The sequence below is a fragment of the Mustela nivalis genome (assembly GCF_964662115.1).
Source record: "Mustela nivalis genome assembly, chromosome: 9".
NCBI classification, from domain to species: domain Eukaryota; kingdom Metazoa; phylum Chordata; class Mammalia; order Carnivora; family Mustelidae; genus Mustela; species Mustela nivalis.
Window position 1 is genome coordinate 55955467 of NC_139028.1, and position 22715 is coordinate 55978181.

The 22715-nt window shown below is 36.6% G+C and overlaps 1 long non-coding RNA gene across 1 annotated transcript in view; it reads left to right on the forward strand.

The window, feature by feature from the left end:
* Nucleotides 1-2504: 2504 nt before the first annotated feature.
* LOC309873624 overlaps nucleotides 2505-22715 on the forward strand; it is a 754649-nt gene continuing 734438 nt past the window's right edge. The window contains exon 1 of the long non-coding RNA XR_014316436.1: nucleotides 2505-2803. This is a non-coding gene — a long non-coding RNA (uncharacterized lncRNA). The remainder of the gene's footprint in view (nucleotides 2804-22715) is intronic.

Consider the following 22715-nt stretch of genomic DNA (forward strand, 5'->3'; position numbering starts at 1 on the left):
AAGAGATGGCAGAGAAGGAAGTCTCTTGTTAATAGTAGAATACTTAGTGTGTTATGGATATGGAGAGTATTGGAATCAGAAAATTATTGTTTTGCAGCCATTATATTATCAATGGATGTTACTATAAGGGAAAATTTTGATGGATGCAACAAATGTGCTTGACTTTAAAGTGTTTTTTTTTTTTTTTGATTGCTCAATGGTTATGAGAGGAGCAAATAATAATGAGAGAGTATATAAACAGGGAAAAAATTAATTTTTTTTACAGAAATTTACAGGACCAGTGAGGGGCAGATGGACCTCACATGCCTTCAGATGTGGTACTCTGAGAAGTTATGCAATATTCCAACTGAGAATGCATAACCTGAATCTAATCTTAGTAAACATAAGACAAATATAATTTTGGAAATGCTCTATTAAGACAAAAGAAGTGGGAAATGCATTCTTCAAAAATTTCATAGAAACAGAAGAACAGATATGGGATTTTCCGGTTAAAGGAGGCCAAAAAGATATGACAAATAAATGCAATAGCTCACCCTAGACTGGCTATTCTCCTAGAGGGAAAAATGCTATTAAGGAGATTCTTGGTTCAAGTGACAAATTGGAAAATGGACAATAGATTAGATTAAGTTTATATTAGTGTTAGATTTACTGAAGTTGATGAGAGTACTTGGTTGTATAGAGAAGTATCACCACTCATAAAATGTACACTGATAAAAACTAGCAAGAGGTATGATATATGTATATTATCCTTAGATGGCTCAAATCTCTCTGTTGCTAGATCCAGTGATAAAGCAGATGCACTAAATGTTAATAATAATAAAAGAATCTAAGTAAAGGGCATGCAGGTGTTCTGTATTATTCTAATTCTTGCAACTTTTCTGTACGTTTACAGTTGTTCTCAAAATTTTGAAAACTAAATGCTTGTCCTAGTTACCTAGTTTAATAAAAATGAACTCTGGGAGTGCCTGGGTGGCTCAGTGGGTTAAGCCTCTGCCTTTGGCTCAGGTCATGATCTCAGGGTCCTGGGATTGAGCCCCACATCAGGCTCTCTGCTCAGCGGGAAGCCTGCCTCCCCCTCTCCCTCTTCCTGTCTCTCTGCCTACTTGTGATCTCTCTCTCTCTTTCTCTGTCAAATAAATAAAATAAAATAAAATAAAAACCTTAAAAAATGAACCCTGAATAATTGTTAGCCACTGACTTTCCTGTTCTGTGTCTTGCTGTCCTAATCTGCAAAATGGGAAAAATACTATTACCTACTTCATGATGATGTTGTTAGGATTAAAAATATTAATAAATGCAAATTGGCTAGGAAAGTGCCTGGCAAGCAGTAAGCACTTAGTAGCCATTAGTTTCCATTATGTGCTCCTGCTGTTGCTGCTGGTGGTGGTGGTCTCTACTATTATTATTATAAACAATGCCAAGGGATCACAGGACGGCATGACAGATCTCGGGCTGACATCAAGTATCTTGCATTCTCATTTCTGTTCTCTTCCTCTGTATTGCATTTTTTGTTTTGTGTTTGATCTAATATTGTTAGTGGTAGACCCTAAATTTGAGGGAAGATACTTTCAATCTTAATCTTTTAGCATTTTGCAGAGACAGGCTAGGATAAACCATATATGTTTAATGGTAAGTTCTCTTCTGGCTTTTCTGAAGGATCTACTCTGGCATCTGAAATCATAAGACATATCTCAGAGTTGAAACTCTCTAATATCACTTAGGGTATAGACCTTGAAAAGACTCCTTTGTGTCTCAGAGAGCCTTACACATTCTTTGTAACAATTAAAAAGTGAATTCTATAACTTATGGTTAACCTTTTGTACTTTACAAAGCATATTCATGTGCACTTTAAGTGTCTTACTGATAGCCCAGAGTTTTCCTCATACTTTTTAATTGGATCAATGTTTAAAAGAAATTGACGTTGTATTTCAACTCGGATTCTGCCTCTAGTCCCAAATGTTTCTGCTATAACATGGAATCCTTGGTTTTAAAGTAGTTTATCACTTTAAACCATCATAATTTGATTATTATACGTCTCCATCTGTAGATCTCTGTGGAATAAATGTTTTAAATTGACTTCTAGGTAAGATCCTGTCCTGCCCAGGGAAACAACCTGAAGAGTTTTAACTTAGGGATTCATCAATTAGACTTTGTGCTCAAGACATACGGGTTTAGAGGGGGAAAAATCCATTCTAGTTATAAAATGTTGAGTAGAGGTATCTTTTTTTCCCTTGTGCTTATGAGAGAAGCAGTTGTCTTTATCCAAGGCTGATCCCATCTCCTTTATTTGATTGATTGTTAAATCTATTGATGAGTGAGCTGCACAGCCAGAATCCCCAGCAGCAAGGTCAGCGGACTGATTCCTCAGCGGGGACGCTGGGGTCTGTGTGGAGGAACCTCCTCCCTGCGTGAGCATTTTGAGTATGCAGAACACATCGGCTGAGCCTGGAGCTGGCAGTTAGTGCACACACACACATACACGCACACACGCACACGCACACACCGGCGCTTTCCCCTCAAGTGAGGCGGCATTAGCAACTGCAGCCCCAGCTTCCTGGGCTGAGGGACCAGCGGCGCTGGCTGATTTGCTGGAGGAGCCCTGGAGCCCAGTTTCCGAGGGACCCGGGAACACGGCTATTGGCAGACAGCTACTTCTTCCCGGGCTGCTTCCCCAGCCCTAGCAAGAGGGCACGCTCTTCCAGACGCCGGTCGGCCTGGGGAGGAGGTTGCTCCGTGAGGAAGGCAAGACCCCTTCCTGGGCGCTCTCTCCCTGCGTGCCAGCTACCTCGCCGTCCACTTTCAGGTAGGCGCTTGCAAATTTCTCGGGTTAGGTTTCGCAGCATTCCCTTCAACTGACGGAGACTTTGTCCCTCTAAGGATGCAAACGGATCAGGGTTTGGTAGTTCAGCAATGATTTTTTTTTTTTTTTTTTTCCAGATTAAAGTTTCAACGCAGATGGTAACTCTACTTCTCTCTCCTCTCACCCTTATAAATATTCTGCAAATATGAAACTCAGCTCCAGTTTGTGATTCATAGGCAACTCCACATTTAGCATATGTGTGGTTCCAACCTTTCCAGTTAGTGACAATTGTTATGCAACTCTGCATGTGTAATTTGAAGACCTTTAAATATTCTCTTCTCTGGCTGGGAGAAACATACCTCGGTCTTCTAAAATAAAAGCCAAGTGATTCAAACTCTTTCTCAGCATTTAACATTCAGTGATAAATAGACAGGAGGAAAGTTGCTGAATCACAGAAGTTTAATATTCATGCAAATTGCTGTATTTGTCAGAGAAAGCCGGGAAGCAAATGTCTTTTCATTTTTTTTTTTTTTTTTTGAGCTCTTGTACATATCTGGATAATGTGGATTTGAAGAACAGAAGTTTTAGGTTGAGATAAATCTGTCTTTCGTGGTAAGGTGGGTAAACTGATTATTTAACACGGTAAACGATTAACTGGAGGGGATCTCTTCTCAAATGAGCTAGGTTCTAGGATTGTGGTTAGGGGCATTCTTACTAAAAGATTTATTTTTGTGAAACTCCAGACAAAACTGATTTATTGATTTGAGTCTCTCTGATTAGAGATGTTAGCATTTGTTATTGCCCCAACCATTTCTTGACTATAGGCACTTTTCTATCCAAAATTCTAATTAAAAAAATAATAATAATATAGAAAAATTTCAACAACTTTTTAAACATTTCCATCTCTTCATTTTAATCATTACTTGCACATTATCTCACAAGGAGTTTTATGAGAGTGATAGTCATAATTTAGCAAGTTAAGTTGAAATGAGCCTAAAAAAATATTCTTTAGAAGACGTGCATCCTATATGTAAGTCAGGTTCATGGCACTTCTGAATTACCACTGAGTTCCAAACTATGGTCTTATAGGAGTTTATAGTAAGCAGTGAATTAATCAGGCAGTGTTGGTTCTTGGGTCTTTTTGCAGATAACTCTTTATATTATGCTGCACTTGTGAAACTTGATGTCTCTTTTCATTTTCCTTCCGGAAAGTGTCTCTGAGCTATTTTGTATTGTTGGCATATGTGTCTTGATGTGGATGACCTCAGTTCTGATGTGGGAACTTGGCCCATGACTTTAGGCAAATCTAGGTTTATGCTTGAAAGCCAAGGCATCACCTGGGATTAAGAATTTTCAAGCTTGACCAGCCAGGTACCTTCCCTCTGATAACTCTAGGAACCCCTTAAGCAAAAAGACCATGTGTGTGAGGCTATTTGTTGACTCTTTGGAAGGTAAAGGAAAGAGAGAAGAGTTGCTTTCTTCCAGTCATTAATGTTTAATGCAAAAGATCCCTCTGCAGTGCTCAACAAAGTTTTAGTCCATGACAAATACTTAACATATGTTTTCTGTCGTTGCTTTTGGCTCCCATAATATCTAGGGTTTCTACATTGCCTGGTATTAAAGTCGTTTTGCAAATAGATTCTACAGTTTGCTATACAGTAACTATACCAAGCAAGCACAACTTTACTCTTTGCTACTCCACACTTCGATTCATATTCAAACTTAGAATAAGCCTACTCATATTACTTTCTCCATGGTGCTGTGGCAGCTGATGGCTTAGTCCAAGGAACTGAAACAGCCAGGGAGATAGAGGACACATAACTCTTCCCCCCAAACCCCCATGTTGGGTACATGGTGTGTACTTGGAATGGAATCTTGGAGAGGGAGAGAATACTCTTTCTTTTTGTTTTTCTTTTGTCAGTGATGGCCAATTCAGCAAGCAACACAAGACATCCCAAGATGTGATCTTAACCAAGCATTTTGTGGAGGTGAGAGGTGTTGAGCTAGCTTTCTCATTCTTCTTCCCCCTTACTCTATTTTCTCCCTAATCTAGATTTGTGAGGCAGATGAAAAGTCAGCCAATTGCTTCCACATTATGGATTGCCAATCAGAGCTGTCTTTGCTGAGAGGGAATCAATTTCATTTTATTTGAAGCCAGAGGTGATGCCTGCTCTGTCACCATGCTGGCTTGTAGTCACCAGCCTTCTTAATTTTGAAACACTTTTACTCCTCCTCTATATCTGATAGCTTTTCTTGGGTAGCTTGGTGAATTGGTGATTTAGGGGATTTTTGAAAATAAAAGCAAAAAAGGAATACTATGGGTTAAATCAAAGAAGCAGGTTAATGTTCAGTACTTTTCGATCGCAACATTTCCAGTCTTAGCCATCAGTGGGATAAGGTTGATGGTGCAATCCACAAACATTTTTACACATGCACAACAACTTTTACAGACCTCTTTTGCCCAAGGCAAAAGGAAGAGAATAAAAAAAAAAAAATAGAAGCAAAATTTATAAGCTTTCACAAAATGCCAACAGGTGCTGAATACCAAGAAAACCATGCAGTTATACTTACAAACTGATTTTCCTCAAATTGCCCTGGATTATGCACTAGCTCTAACAATGGCATATTGTATGCATCCTTCAGGGCTGCACTGAGTGATAGCTGTAAATTAGAATGAAGAGAAGAAAATGCTCTACAGTTTCAATATTGAGGAGAATTAGGATCCAGATGGTAAAGCTTTTTATAGAAATACATTGGATGGTGTTACAAGCTTCTGTGGCTACTGCCCTATTATATTCCCTCTGTTAAAACGCAGTTTGGTGGAGGAACTGATTGCTAAGAGCCATCTTTCAAATCTAGGAAAGTGAACTTCTCCCTGTTAAATTTCCCTTCTTTGCTGGTTTATTTTTATTTCCCTAATCCTTAACTTTTCTTCCATTCTAATTCCAAATCAGTCAAAAGTAGATAATGTGATTTGGTGTTGTTTGAGTGTTTAAGGTGGTGTTTTCTTTTCTCTCTCACTCCCTCCTCCACCCCACCCCCAGTATCTTTCTCACATTAGGAATGCATTGAAAGTATATGAGACTAGGCATAATTGCAGAGTGCTTGTTAGATGGGTTTCCATCTGGCTTTCTAAACGTCTCTGGTCTAAGACCAGCTCTTCCTATTATCCTGTTTCTGGAAAGACAATTCTGATGAGAACTGATGGGGAAGTAGCTCAGGTGTTCCCTTGCTTAAAACATTACATTTGCTTTGAAGTGATTTTTCTATTACCTGTACTCTACTGAGAATCTTACTGCCTACAACCTTATGGGGCCACAGTGGGGTGTCTGCTCAGGCATAGATATAGACAGTGAGCCACCTAGTGGTAATGAAGAGTAATTTTGGTATTTTTAGCTGAACCTTGAAGTTGATGGACAAACATGGCTAATTTTCTGTTATATTGCAAAGGGGTGTTGGTTTTGCGAAAGCATCTTTCCATTATGTCTCGTTCTTTCCAAATCAATTTTATAGTTGCAAGTGCAGATTTTATAACCTTATGCATCATTTTTCTAACCAGATATGACTTTCACGTCAGGTATTTTCTTATGTGTATTCATTTAAAAATACATTTACGTAATTTTTCATGAAGTTAATAAATATTTGATTCATATTTTGTACATTTAAGGTACGAATATGTGTAAAAATTCATAAAACAGTAAAATGACATGTTTCCCCAGGGTATTTATACTGTATTTGTGATATATATATATATATATATATATATATATATATATATATATCTGTGAATGCAAACATGTAAGAGAATAAAAGAAAATAGATGTAAATGTATACAAATAAAAGTATACCTTTATTCTATATCAAAATAGAGTTATTAGGTATCAATTCCTATGCCTTTTTTTTCCTTCCTATGCCTTTTTAAGACCCTATGTAATCAATTACCAAGACTACAAAAAGCCCATGCCTTATTTACTTACTTCTTTTCAGTATAGCTGTCTCTTTCTGTACTGCAAATCAACATTGGCATTGGTATAGGAAGCATATCTATTGGCTGGAAACAACTCTTTGAAATGGTTGTGGTTAAGGACACGCTTTTGGGAATGGGATTCTCTAAATATATATAGCAATTGTGAAGGTACTGTGCAAATGAAGGACATGGTTATTCCAGGTGATTATTTCCTATTTAGAAGAATTGAGAGCAGGTGGGGAGATCTAGTTAAATCTGGACTTGTTTTAATTATATTTTACTCTGATCAAAAAGAAAAACAAATTTGAGAAGTTGAATGGCAGGTAATTTATTTAATTCTTTTATTCACTGTTTTATTTTATTTTTTTATTTTTATTTTTAAAATTTTATTTATTTACTTGACAGATCACAAGTAGGCAGAGAGGCAGGCGGGGTGGGGGGGAAGCAGGCTCCCCACTGAGCAGAGAGCCCGTTGCAGGGCTCAAGCCCAGGACCCCGAGATCATTTTCTGAGCCGAAGGCAGAGGCTTAACCTACTGAGCCACCCAGGCACCCCTATTCACTATTTTATAATGGCACTATTTAGAGAACATTTTAACCAGGATCAAGTGTATAGATTTGCTTTCTAGGTCTTGAATGCAGTCTCTTAGGCAGCCCTGCTTATCCATGCTCTTCTTCGACTGTAGTCATTTATGTGGGCACACAGCCAGTATAAACTAATAATTCTCTGTGTGCATTTTTTAAAAATAGCAGAAAGACATTGTTTTGAAAGTTTTTCTTCCAAATGAGTTGAAATCTCAAAGTATGAATACAAACAGAAATTAATAATACCTGATTTAATCTCAAGAACTTATTATATAATGTTCCACTTGTATAAGACCTAAATGGTAAAAAGAAGTTTATATCTCTTATTCCTTGGCATGGAATTAGGTATAATAAAATCATTATTGATTATGGGCCAGTATTATGTGCCACTGTTTATTAAGGGTCAGCTTCTCTGTCATTGTGAGGAAACATAAAAAGCTCATTAAAATAGTTTTAATATAATAGGTTAGTAATCTTATTATTCAAACCTTTAGAAAATTCCCACTCAATGTTAGGTTTGCATGAAAATTAATAAAAAGGTTATTCATCTGTGAATTTTCATTTGAAAATTTTCCCATGTATATCAGTGATGGGGAGTACAATCTTGATTGGAATTTAGTTTGATTTTCACAAGCCAAATGTTCCTTTCCTTGTAAGTCTCTAAGCTAGAACTCGAGACATGTTACTAGATGTACACAGTACTGTAATCATTTTAATATATTTCAAGATGATGACTGGCAAGGAACACAATTTTTCACTCATAATATATAGGGAAACAAGAATAAAGAGCCCTTTCTTTTGCATTATTTTAGGATAGGAAGCATTTCAAACAAAACAACTTCCCATTTCTCTCTCTCTGTATCTCTTTCCATCCCCCCATCCTTTCTTCTTTCTTTTTTCTTTTTCCATACCAATCCAGTGTACTTACTTAACCTCCTAGTTTTCCATTTAAGGATCTAAAAATCCCCAGTTAACTTTCACTGTCTGAATTGTGATTCATTTGGTTAATTATTTTCTACAATGTCCTTTAACTGTATGTAAATTAGACTTTTGATGAACTGGAATATGTTACAGATTCTCTGCATAAATCACATCAGGTTAAAAAAGAAATCAACCTGTTTAAGAAGTAGGATATTTTTGGACCTTCCTCATTTACTTCAGAAACTGAGGACATCTCAGTGCTGCTGGCTTCCAGTATATGCCTTCAGGGTCAGGCAGCCTGTACACTTTTCAGAGCGACTTATTCCTCAGTTTATTCCAATCTTTATTTTATTTTACTTTAAAGATTTTATTTATTTATTTGACAGAGAGAGAGCACAGCTGGGGGAGCAGCAGGCAGAGGAAGAGCGAGAAGCAGGCTTCCCTGAGCAGGAAGCCCAATCTGGGGCTTGATCCCAGAACCCTGGGGTCATGATCTGAGCTGAGGGCAGATGCTTAATGACTGAGCCTCCCAGGTGCCCTTATTCCAGTCTTTAAAAGAAACTTAGTGTGAGTGAGCAGGTGTGGCAATATAAATTCTCCTATTTTCTAAGCTTGTTTTCCAAGGTAATATTTATTTGTGAATATATTTATATATTTCCTTTTATAATAACATTTGCTGTATCATCATTATTATTTAATTAGAAGCAGTACTTTAGGAAACCATCCCACTTCTCTATACAGTAATCCAAAACAAAGCATTCTTAAAGTGACTGTAAATTGGGGCACCTGGGTGGTTCAGTCCTTGGGTGTCTGCCTTCGGCTCAGGTCCTGATCCCAGAGTCCTGGGGTAGATTCCCACATGGGGCTTCCTGCTCAGCGGGAGGCCTGCTTCTCCCTCTCCCACTCCCTCTGCTTGTGTTCCCTCTCTTGCTGTGCCTCTCTCTGTCAAATAATAAATAAAATCTTAAAAAAAAAAGTGACTGTAAATTGTCTTATTGAATACTGAAATATATGATAGTGCTTGATCATTATTAAATAAAATATGTCATTTAGAACAATTCAGTTGTGGCATACTGTAGCAACAAATATTGTTAGACCATTTTTTCATGTTACTTTTCAAATACCTATCAACAGAGACTGTATCATATAGTCATGATTTTCTTTAAGTTTAAGCTGTAAGTTTCTGGTCCCTTATTCCTCATAATAACTCAAGTTTTTTTGGTTGGGTTTTGTTGTTGTTTTACCCCACTAATCTTGCTATTTTTTGTAATCCCTTACTTTTATCCTGTGTAACAACATTAAAAAAAAACAGTATTTGCTTTTAAAAAAAATAGTTTTATTTATTTGATCTAGGTTTTTATTTCAATTCTAGTTAGTTAACATATTGTGTAATATTAGTTTCAAGGATAGAATTTAGTAATTCATCATTTACATATAACACCCAGGGCTCATCACAAGTGCCCTTCGTAATCCCCGTCACCCATTTAGCCCATCTCCCTTCCCACTTCCCTCCAGCAACCCTCAGTTTGTCCTCTGTAGTTAAGAGTCTGTTTTATGGTTTGCTTCACTCTTTTCTTTTCTCTCCTATGGTCATCTGTTTTGTTTCGGATATTCCACATATGAGTGAAACCATATGGTATTTGTCTTTCTCTGACAAATACCTTATTATAATAAGGTAATTAATTCTATTATAATAAGGTAAATAATTCTCTTATTTCCCTTAACATAATATACTAGTTCCATGGGCATTGTTTTAAATGGAAAACACTCATTCTTTTTTATGGCTGAGTAATATTCCATTGTGTGTATATATACCGCATCTTCTTTGTCCATTCATCAGTCAATGGACATTTGGGCTCTTTCCATATTTTGACTATTGTGGACAATGCTGCTATAAACATTGGGGTGCCTGTGTCCCTTAAAATCAGTATTTTTGTAACCTTTGGTTAAATACCTAGTAATGCATTACTGGATTTTAGGGTAGTTCTATTTTTTACTTTTTGAGGAACCTCCATACTGTTTCTGGAGTGGCTGCACCAGTTTGTATTCCTACCAACTGTGTAAGAGGGTTCCCCTTTCTCCACATCCTTGCCACATCTTTTGTTTCCTGTGTATTAATTTTAGCCATTCTGACAAATATGAGGTGATATCTCCTTGTGGTTTTGATTTGTATTTCCTTGATGATGAGTGATGTTGAACATCGTTTCATATTTAGTCATCTGTCTTCTTTAGAAAATGTCCAGGGGCGCCTGGATGGCTCAGTGGGTTAAAGCCTTTGACTTTGGCTCAGGTCATGATCCCAGGGTCCTAGGATCGAGCCCCACATTGAGCTCTCTGCTCAGCAGGGAGCCTGCTTCCCACTCCCCTCTGCCTGCTTTTCTGTCTACTTGTGATCTCTGTCAAATAAATAAATAAATAAATAAACTTTAAAAAAAAAAAGAGAGAGAATGTCTATTCATGTCTTCTGCCCATTTCTTAACTGTATTATTTTTTGGGGGGTGTTGAGTTTGATAAGTTCTTTATAGATTTTGGATACTAACCCTTTACCAGATAAGTCATTTGCAAATATCTACTCCCATTTTGTAGGCTGCATTTTAGTTTTATTGATTATTTCTTTTGCTGTGCAAAAGCTTGTTAATCTTGATGAAGCCCCAGTCATTTATTTTTGCTTTTGTTTCCCTTCCCTCTGGAGACATACTGATAAGAAGTTGCTGCAGCTGATGTCAAAGAGGTTTCTGCCTGTGTTCTCCTCTAGGATTTTGATGGATTCCTGTCTCACATTGAGGTCTTTCATCATTCATTTTTAATTTATTTTTGTGTATGGTATAAGAAAGTGGTCCAGTTTTGTTCTTCTGCATGTGGCTATCCAGTTTTCCCAACACCATTTGTTGAAGAGACTGTCTTGTTTCTATTGGATATTCTTTCTGCTTTGTGGAATATTAGTTAACCCTGTAGTTGTGGGTTCATTTCTGGGGTCTCTATTCTGTTTCATTGATCTATGCGTCAGTTTTTGTGTCATTACCATACTGTCTTGATGATAACAGCTTTGTAATAGAGCTTGAAGTATGGAATGTATTGCCTTCAGCTTTGCTTTCCTTTTTCATGATTATTTTGACCACTCAGAATCTTTTGTGGTTCCATACACATTTTAGGATTGTTTGTTCTAGCTCTGTGAAAAATGCTGGTAAAAACAATATTTCCAATGCAAAAAGGAGAATAAAATGTCCACTGCTGTTCCATATTCTAAATATTTTGCTTTACAGTGATTGGATATAAAATACTTATCAACAGGCCAATTAACAAAAACCTAGTCACAGTCTTGATTTGGGGGGATTTTGTGTTAGCACATTTCTTAGCAGTTTATGAAGTGGCACACTAGATATTCTCTTGATTCAAAGGATCTGATGCAGGGTACCTGTGGAAGTACCAAGTCTCTAACTCAGGCTTAATAAAGAAAGGAAGTTATTCAGTTAAGGAGAACCAGAAAATACTATCCCAACTTATATACCCACCAATATTTCACGTGTCTCTATCTTAAGACTCGAGGGGAGTGTCATCTTGCCTACAGGGATGAGAATCTCACATTGTCATTTTTTTCTGATTTCACTGGCCACCTAGCCTCATTATGCACGTCCTTTTATGATCACCACAGAGTTCAGTTTTGTAGTAAATAGTGACTGATATGTTTCAGATTATTTGGATTACCCGTTTGGTAATTGCTCACTTGGGTACATCCTTCAACTACAGGTTTGGGTTGAAAAAAAAAGAAACAAGCAAGCAAACACCCAAACCCATGCAGAAGAACGCGAAAAGGACACACCCTCCTACCTAAAAAGACACATACGTCCCACTCATTTACATCTTCTTAGATACAGAGAGGAAAGAAAAGATTTAAGTAATAATTACAATCTTGCCTTTGTTAATATCCCTGAGAAAAATCACTTTTCAAATTTTAAAATCCTTTCTATATTTTTTAGAAAATATAGACTAATATAGACTAATATAGACTATGACTAAGAGGCTAATAAGAATGAGTAACTTTCTCATGCATATAGCTATTTACTATATATGAAACATTTATGAACATTTCCTGTGTTGTGTCTCCTTTCCTCTGTAAACTTGAGGTTAAGAGCGATTTCACATAGATCATTGTTACCAGAATCTTTACAATAAAAGAAATTGCCTGACATGCTTTTTTTTTTTTTTAATAATAGCTTTCCTGGCAACCTTCTTTGGAGATTATATTCAACCAGTGTTTCTAGCGTGGTACACAAAAAGTAGCATTTTAAACTAAAAATTCTTAAACATGATACAGAAAATGGAACTTTGTGTGTTTCACTATCCCTTGCACATGGTAGCACTTGAGCTTCTTAAATTAACTAAATTTCACATTTTTAGGTCGTTTGTTATTGAGATCTTTTTAAGCCTTGAATCTGTGATCTGACCTGATTAATCTCTCTATCCTCTGTCATCAGTGACTTTAATAATTGAGCCTTCTATGTCTTCTGCATTTGTATCAATGATGTTGCGCAGGACAGAGTTCACCAACTTGCCAGAAACCTCCCTCTGATTTGGCACTGAAGCAATAATTCACATTAATTGTCATCTGTGCTTGAAATACAAAGCCATGTAGCTCTGCACTCTCTATTCTACATGCTTTCATTCTATGGTAAGGATCTCATTGAGATTCCAAATCTTTACTGAAATTACTATTTCTTAAAATAACTCCTGAGCAAAGTGATCTAATTAAAAGAAAGTTTTGTAAACTTTATAAAGTTACATAGGTTTCTAATAATCACATTTTTTAAAGATCTTGATAAACTATGTATAATAATCCATTATAAAATTTTGTTGTGGGGGTGGGTGATAAACTTACAAGTTCATTTTTCCTCACCATCCGTCTTTAGGACACTTCCTATTCTCTGGAATGTTTGAATAATTACTCTCACACCTGATAAGCAGCTTTGGTCAGGTATGTATTCTGGAACTACTTTTCTTCTTCTTGTTAATTTCAATCCTTGTTGGCCTACATTTATATTACCCTTTACAGTACCAAAGGGTATTTTTGTTCTTAGAAGTAAGAATGTGTTGGATTATTTGGCTTCTCTCGGTTTTTATTAAAAACTGTATCATTGGCCCAAGGCTGTTAACCTATCTTTTCAATATTCTTGTTTTTATTGCAAACATGCTTATTTTATTTTATTATTTTCAGCATTTTAAAGGATTTCAGCTCTGTCTAGATTTTAGCATTGATGAAAAAGTGTTATAGGTAATTTTATCTTGTTTAAATGATTTTTTTTTAATTTGAAGATCTGCATTAGTGCCATCTATCATAAGTCCTTCAAGCCTTTGACCTGCTATTCAGTCAAGATCACAGGATAAATAGCTTTAGGAAATCTTGTGATTATTGCATTTGATAAATACGTTATTTTACTCAAATTTGGGTATGTCAAAGGCATGTCCCGTCCCCACACCCCAAACCAGCCTTGGTTCTTGAGTTCAGCAAAGAATGCAGACAAACTCTCAAGTAAGTAAGAGTTTAATAGCAGTTGTAACAAAAGTACATTGTCATGGTGAAAGAGCAGCCAGGCCCAGAAGTGGCAAGTGCCCAGTGGTCAGGGTTGTTTTTTTTTCACAGATGTAGGAGTTTTGGGTCATAGCTAAGGAGATGGTCTCTGACTGGGGTTACCTCCAGTCATCTAAGGATTTCCACCTCAGGTCAGGAGAGGGAGTTTTTGGCCCTATGTGGTCCTTATCAGAACTGTCATGGCACCATCCCCCTAGGAGTGTCAAAATTGTAATGTAAATGTATTATAACTAAGCTATAGGTTACTATAGGGCAGTGGTTATAGGGTATAGCATGTGTGTTTTGGTTTTTTTCCCAGCTGTTTGAAACTTGTTTTTTTGCCCTTCTTAACAATCAGGGAACAGTCCTGTTTCCTACCCATGTCTGGCTGCTGCCCCCTCTTTATCCGGGACAGTATATCTTTGCTCGAGTAGTAGCTTTGAAACTTGGCTCTTACTTACCTCTGACATTTTGCATCTGGGAATGCATTTAATAAGACATCTTGAGACATAGTCAGAATTGGACAGAAAAAATTGAAAGAATAAATCATAATTATCTATAAAAGAATAAAACTCACAGTGTATTGCCAATGGGTAAAATTAATTTTGTGAGTTTTTGTTTTTGTTTTAACTAAAATCATCTGAGTAAGAAGCACCTTATATTTGTTTGTTTGTTTGTTTGTTTTAAAGCAACTAGAAACACTAGTTATGAATTATAGGATTCTAAAAAGATAAAGATAACATATAACGAATGAATTTTATAGTCAATGTTGTATATTGGGTTGATTCTAAAAAATACATTATTGTATTCCTCCCTGTGGCTGTTTTCTGGGGGACAAGTCAGGGGATCATTTTTTTAGGTTGATGAATATTTGATTTGTTTTTAGTTGTATTTTCAGTTTGCTATGGTGTGGGGTGGGGAAGTATCAAGGGATTTTGAGCAACTCTTATTTAAACTTAGAGAGTGGATGTAAGAATGTGTAAAAACAAACCTTTTCCTCTAAATCTGTCTCTTAGTATTTTTGTCTTAAGCAACACAACTCAAAACAACATAGTAAAACTATCAGCTTAAAATTTTTCCATAAGCCATGGAAAAGTTTGGTACTTTTTAGGGAATGTTGAAAGACCACCAATATCCTGATTTTGGTGGCTTCAGACATATATGTTTCTCCTCTAATATTCTAAGAGAATCTTAATTGGGAGGCTTCTTTTAGGGACTGGAAAGCAAAAAGACACAAATGGTTCTGTATGATTCCAGCATTAAGGCCTATTGCAAATGAGCAGAGGGTGGGCATGTGAGAAAATGTCTTTTGCTTTCTTTCATTTTTATTGTCTCTAGGTTGTGCGTAATTTAAATCTTTTGCTTGGCTAAGCTTTTATAGGGGAACACATTGAATAAAATAGGTGAGAGTTAAAAAAAACAACAAAATAACAAAGCTTAGAGATTGAATCTAAGATTGTGATTTGAGAACTTAGTGCTTGAATTGTCTCTCTGCAGGAACAGAGGGAATTGAGATCAGGGTCAGGTTCAGATGTATTATGGATGGTCAGAATAAAGTGCTCACACAACATTGAGTCACAGAATGTGAAGTCCCGAGCTAATATGACATCTGAAAGACAATCTCAGAGACAATGTGGAAAGTCTACAGGTTACTCATATGACTGTCTCGCACACCTTTGATACTCAAGTTACTATTTTTTATGAAAAAAAAAATGCTTGCAAGAATATTGAGTGCAGTGTCTCACCTTCCATTTCTTTCCAGTTTACTGCATCTTTTCTTTTCTCTATCACTGTAGCTGCCAAACAGATTCCTGATGGCCAGTCAAATGTAACAGTGTTGACAGAAATCAGCAGAGGGAGGCCCAGGGTGGTTTTGTTTAGTTTTAACTTTACCTTGATGTGGCAGATTCTATGCTTAGCATTTCTTTCTTTCTTTTTAAAGATTTTATTTATCTGTTTATTTATTTAACAGCAAGAGAGAGAGCAAGAGCGAGCACACAAGCAAGAGAACAGCAGGCAGAACAGGCAGAGGGAGAAGCAGGTTCCCCACTGAGGGAGGAGCCTGTTGCAGGGCTCAATCTAGGACCCTAGGATCATGACCCAAGCCAAAGGCAGCCACCCAACCGGCTGAGCCACCCAGTCATCCCTGTGCTTACCATTTCATGAGCATTGTCTGTCTTCACCTTCAAACCAATGCTGTGAGATTGGGTCTCTCTATGCTTATTCCCCTTTCAGGAATGAGGAGATGGAGGCCCTGGGAAGTTCCAAAAAAGTCACAGAAGTCCTAAATAGAAGATATTCCTTTATCCTTCCATCTAGTTCCAGAACACTACTGCCTCATTAGTGAACTAAAGTTCCTACTATAGTCAGTGCCACTAAGTGAATGCATACTTGTGAAGTACTTCTAGAACTTTCTCCTAGGGCCTATGAGAGGTAGTTGAGGACAGTGTTTGAATTTAACTACCTGGTGTGCAGCACGCTTCTGTGCAGGAGCTGGGTGATCATAAGTAAGTTACTTAAACTTTTGTGTATGAGTTAGTTCTCTGATTTGTAAAAAGGGATAATAGTATTTTCCTTATGAAGTTGGAGTGAGGATTAAATGTATTCATATGTGTCTATAAAGCACTTAAAATAGTACTTGACATATAGAGAGCATTTTCTAAGTGTTAGGTATAATTTCTTGCTTCCATCTCAATAGTTGGGGAAAAAAACCTCATAGCTTCCAATATTTCCTTGTTTCCTATTGTGTTTCACATAATCCTTTACTCTGTAGAGCACATGACATCGACACGTGTCTTTCAGTTGTGCATGGAATTAACACAGACTATGGAGAAGACTACAGCATGGCCCCTGAACTGTGGAGCTTGGACAAGTGACTAAATACTGGAAAAGGGATCTAGCAAGTGCTATAGCAGGTGCTATAACAGAGCACTGAATACAAGATACCATAGTACTAAGTATCCATTCTGCTGGAAGAAGGCTTAATAAAGGTTACAACTGTTGACCTAGGTTTTGAAGGAGAGATTGCAAGTCCCCCCTCCAGCCAAAATTGTGTGAAAACTGTCCCAGACCCTATGACCAATACAGCATTTATAGTGATATGAGAACAAACAGATTTTTGTTTTTGAGTAGAGAATGAATACAGGGCAAATGTGGAGAAGAGCAAGGATATGATATTGCAAGAGGTGGGCAAGTGCCAGATGTGGAGAAATTCTGTCCCATACTAAGAAGCCTTAGAAAATTTTTAAGCCAGAGGACATGCTCCTCATAGATATCTCAGAGCAATAATAGATTGTGACAACATTAATTGTAAAGGTGGCAAAGGTGCCAATCTTCCAAAAGTGTATCATCTTCCTGCAATTAAAAATAATTGCATTTCTTCTTGCTGGAAAAAGGAAAATGTTATTATTCCTCTCCCTATGGGTAAAGTTGTGATTCTTATGTAAACTCGTAGGGATTCTCTATAGGGAAAGGGGCATTATGGGAAGAACAATTTTGAACTGAGAAAGAATAAAGTTCATCCAAGGGAGTGTTATAAAATTCATCATTATATTACTCAGAGCCAGTCTGTACAAGTGATAAATGATTCTATCCATACTCAATAGTAAATTGTACTAATAACAATCCAACTTTATTTATATTCTAAAAATTGATTCTCTGGATTGTGGTATAGTAGTTTCCACAGCTATCCTTCTCTCTGTGGCATGATGTTTTCAAACAAATATTTTTAAAATTAGATCAAATAACATAATATATAAAGTGTATCTTAGAAGACCTAGATGACTTGAGGCTAAAAAGGTAGTAGAATAAAAATGTATTCCACTTTTTACTTCTCTATATTGGCTCAGAATTTCTGTTTCTGGGAGACGTGGTGATGTCTAGGTTGATATATGTTTATTGGACTATCAAATTAAATAATTTGCTTACTCCCTATGTATGAAGGATTGCCTGTCTACATTCTTCCTCTCTCTTACTGTGTCTCTCTTTTTTTCTCCCTTCCTTACCATTCCTCTTTTTCTTTTGCTCTAAAAAGCAAAATGTTCTAATTGAGTAGAAAAAAACTTTCCACTCAGAATATGACCTGGCTCTGAATCCTGGATCCCTCATTGACTTGATGTGTGACTTTGAAAAGTCACGAAAGGGTTTCTGTTTCCCATTTCCATACATACAAAATACAGGTAATACTTATGTCATAAGTTTGCTCTAAAAAAGAAATGAAATACATTTTCTGTTAATATAATTAATTACCTACCTGAAATATCAGAGATATTTAACCATTTATTGGCTCTGGATCCTAACTATGGTTTGTGTAAAATATCCAGTGATTATTGAAACTATTCATGACTTAGATTACCTTAGAAATTCTCAGTTGAATTATCATGACTTGGTTACTAGAATGAATTGATGAATTCTATATGTGCTTAGGTTAAAAGAAAAAGCAGTTTCATCACAAAAAGCAGTTTCATCAAGTTATGTTTCCCTGATATCTTGAACTGTGAATTCCTTGAGACATGGATATTGTCTTACTCATCATCAGATTCTTGAGGTGTGGCACCTTGACCAGACACACAGTAAGTGCAAAATGTATGTTGGATGATTTTTTTTTTAAGTTGGTGTTCATGAGCAGAGTCTGTTTAGCCTTATTAAATCACAGAGTATCTAAGCATACTGTTCACTTCAGTGACTGAACATCAAAAAAGATGATTTATTTATAAATTATATTTTACCACCACAGCAAAGTGAGACAGGTTAACGATGTCAAATCTCTCATAATGTTTGTATGAGAAATTAAGTGGAACTGCATAGAGTAATGCTTCCTAAGTATTAGAAAACTGTGTTTTTGTTCTGTTGTGTGTGAGTGTGTGTGTGTGTGTGGTTGTTGTTTTGTTTTGTATTATTTTCAGGCATTGAGACATGACCTGCTGTCAGTTGTAGCTAAGGTTACATAAGATTCAGCTGTGTATAGAGACCTACAACCAACTTTCTGATTCATGGTATAATGAGAAATCAAGATATGATGGAATAGATTGAACATGACTCATTTCCAGATAATTTTAAGTTGAAAGCTAATCCTAGAAGTTCCAAAAATGTCTCTAGGCAGTGACATAGTAAATGGATTCCTACATGAATGTTTTAAAGCTACATCCAGATTGCTCAATGAAGTGCACAGAATCATGCACATAGAGAAACTAATTTGTCTTACCTCCACTCACAAATCTTTTTGATATAGTTCAACAAGTATTTTTAAATCACCTGCTACATGAAGATTCAGCATGTTTTTATTTTCTCACAAGCTGACTGGAGACAATTTATTTCTCTTATCTGCGTTCAGAATTTTTGTATCAACAGATAAATGGCATAAATGAATTGCGAAGATTTTTCCCAGCTCTAATGTCCCAAAATCTCAAGTCTGTGATTGACCCCATTACTTTGATAATATGTTACTTTTTATTCTAAATTTTTTTCAACTTTGAATTTTGAGGGAGACTATGTCTCTCATTTTTATGCCTCCTAATCATTGTCTAAGTCTAAAGTCTTAATAGCTTCCTCTGATATATCCAATTTCTCAATATTCTGTTCCTGACACTTTCTCAAATGTCATTGTCGTGGTTATATTATTAGCTACCTAGGTCCTGTGAGAGTACTTGAAGCTAGTTGGCCATGAGCTAAGCTATTTTAGGAAATAACTTACATAACTAGAGAATATTGATGTTAGGGACACTTTGCAGATGATCGAGTTCACTGGGTCTCAGGTTTTAGGGTGCATCATATATACATAGAAGTCTTGCTCAAATACCTATTGCTGGACCCCATTCCCAAATTTTCCACTTCATTTGGTCTAGGAGGGACCCAATGATTTGCATTTTTCACAAGTTTTCGAATGATGTTGATGATGATGATGATGGCGACGATAATGGGATGATGGTCTGGAGCCACACCTTAACAACCACTTCTCTAGGTCAACTCTTTTGCCAGGGACAGGTGGTGATGTTACACAGCAAATTAGTACTGAGTTCCAAAATAGTGTTATTACATAAGACCTAGTCCCGTGTTCTCTTCCATTAAATCGTTGTTTCTGATAGTGTGTTCTGTGGGACATTACATATATCAGACAACGTATGCATTCAGGTAAATAAGTTATTTATTTTTGTTTATTTGCGCTTGCATTTGTTCAGAATATCTTTTTCCTCACCTCTAAATATTATATGATATGATAATATGAATACAGCTTTTAGCAAGTCTTTAATCACTATTTTTAAAAAAGGTTTTATTTATTTATTTGACAGAGAGAGAGAAAGAGAGAGAGCACAAGCAGGGGGAGCAGCAGGCAGAGGAGAAAGAGAAGCAGACTCCCCGCTAAGCAGAGAGCCTGACATGGGGCTCAATCCCAGGACCCTGGGATCATGACCTGAGCCAAAGTCAGATGTTCTAGTAACTGAACCACCCCTAATCACTAATGTTTACAAATGTATCCTTCGGTAATTTTCTTTTTATTTTCATTGTTTTATAATCCATTCCATTGGTATGCTTTCAGATTGGTTTTAATTGCTCTTGTCCCTTACCAGACCTTCTCTCTTATTGTTAAAGCTGTAGTCATGAGCTGCTGAAACTCATCAGTTTCTGAGAATACTCAATTTTCAACACAATAGCATGTATTTTCCTCCAAGGTCCTAACGTCTGGTTAATATATGAAATTATTGTCCGTAGGTAGGCTTCTTTCTGGCAGAGGGAAAATCAGATTACAAATTAGTTTTTTTTCTTTTTTTTTTTTTTTTGAAGATATTCTGTATCTGGGCCTTAATACCGTCAGTCAAGAAAGATGCTATATGAATGTCAATCAAAGGACTGAGAAAATGATTAGTGTGCTCTGCCAAAAGATAAGACAATTTAAAGCAGAATTATACTAGGCCAAGTATTTTTCTATTTATCTTTTAGCAAATTAGCCCTTGTTCTAAGACAAAAAGGATAAACAAACTATTAATGCCTCAGAAATGATGGAGTAGTTCTGCTAGAATATGTAAATCTGTATGGGGAGGAGACAAATAGTTCTACATTTTTCCTAGGTATAAAGAAGAAAAGGAAGCGTGCAGAATTTGATCAAGACAGGGAGAAAGATTCTTGTGTCATTTTCACAGGCCAAGCTGGATAATGGAAAACATGCAACTTTTGCAGGCAAAGAGACCAATGCATGAATCGTTTCCCAATTTGTGTGGCTATGACCTAGGGAAAATTTTTAAAATCTCTTAGAATCTTAGTTTTCTCATCTGTAAAAAAGGATATGAATAGCACTTGTTTTGGGTAGATTACAGTGAAGATAGCTTCTCTGAATGCAAGAGGAAACCTATCTCTTGTTATTTTGGATACTCCTAACACTAGTGAGAGCAAAGAATGCAGAAAACTAAATCACTTAATCCTTCAACTTTATCCCACAGAGATAACTATATCGCCTTAAGATGGATAGCACACTAAAATGCTGATGGGTGCTTTGCTTTATGCCTTAAAAGGTATTTTATCATTTAAAAACATTGAGTCTCATAATTAACCCAAAATTATGTCACCAATTTTAGGAAAATAATGTCTACTTTATAATAATCAGATCACTTAAATATACTTTTATTTCTTCCATCTGAAGTTTGAGTTGTCTCAACTGGTAAGTAGATGATCTAACAAATAAAGAATATGTTAGATCAAAGGAAAATGTGAAACATCATAGTAGAATTTGATATCCTGATTGGATTATGTAGCTTTTCAAAAAACCACCTTTAAGGTAAGATGCTCCTTAATGTTTTTTTTTTTTTCCACTGTTCACTGTTTCTCTCTTGCCTCTTGTATTTGTTTCTCGGCCTGTGTGGCAGATCAAAACAAGTAGCGTTGATTGATTGATTTAGTCTATTACAAAACATTCAGTCTCTTTACAAAGTATGGGATCTTGACTCTACTCCTCAGGCCATGTGTGCTAGAGCTCTAGGACATCTGTGTGATGTCTGTGGCCTGCCTACACAACTACTTGACTCAAGCATATGGACATCTTTGTCGGCAACGTAGCCTCATCACACACCCACACACTTCCTCTGAACAGTACTCCAGGACTAACTCAGAAAGACTATGTGCCTATTTATTTCTAAAATGTTTCAAGTCTAAACATCGTAGGAAGAAGATATGGGAATAATGTCACACTGAGAAAAACGCAATTACTCTGAAACCTGAGAGTTTTTAGGAATCCGGAACTAGGCTGTGTGTGGAATCAACATGAGAGTTCTGTAATATAAATTGGATCGTGTGACCATTCACTTCAAATGCTTCAGTGGCATGCCACTGTGTTCAGGAGGAAGCCGAAGCTCTTCAGTGTTTATCAGTCTCTTCTGATCTGGGCTCTCTTGTCTTTCCTGTGTAATCACTTTCCCTGAACAGTTGTGTTCCAGTCATAGGAATTTGCCCACATTTTCTTACAAGTCCATGGTTTTTGGCCTTCGATCTTGTTATGGTAAATGTTCCCCCATATGCTTCAGTTTTTCCATTAAGCTTTGCTCAAATATCATCAATTCTTAGAAGTATTTTTTGGCTACATTTACCTGTATTAGGTACTCCTCTCTCCTTATTTTTTTCACAGTGCATAGTGTCACCTGTCTTTGTCTCTTTACCTGGAATCCTTTTCCACTAGTATATGACTTCCATGTCTCATTCATTTCTATGTCCCTGGAGTCTATCAAGTATCTTGCACATAGGAAGTGCTTAAAAAATGTTCGAAAGGAGCAAATGCCCCCACTCATCCAACGTGAAGAGTATTTCTTATGAGTAAAAAGCCACTCTTATCCCTTCTAATTTTTGAGATTACTCTCCCTTGCCCTCTGACATCATTACTCCAAATTCAAAGTC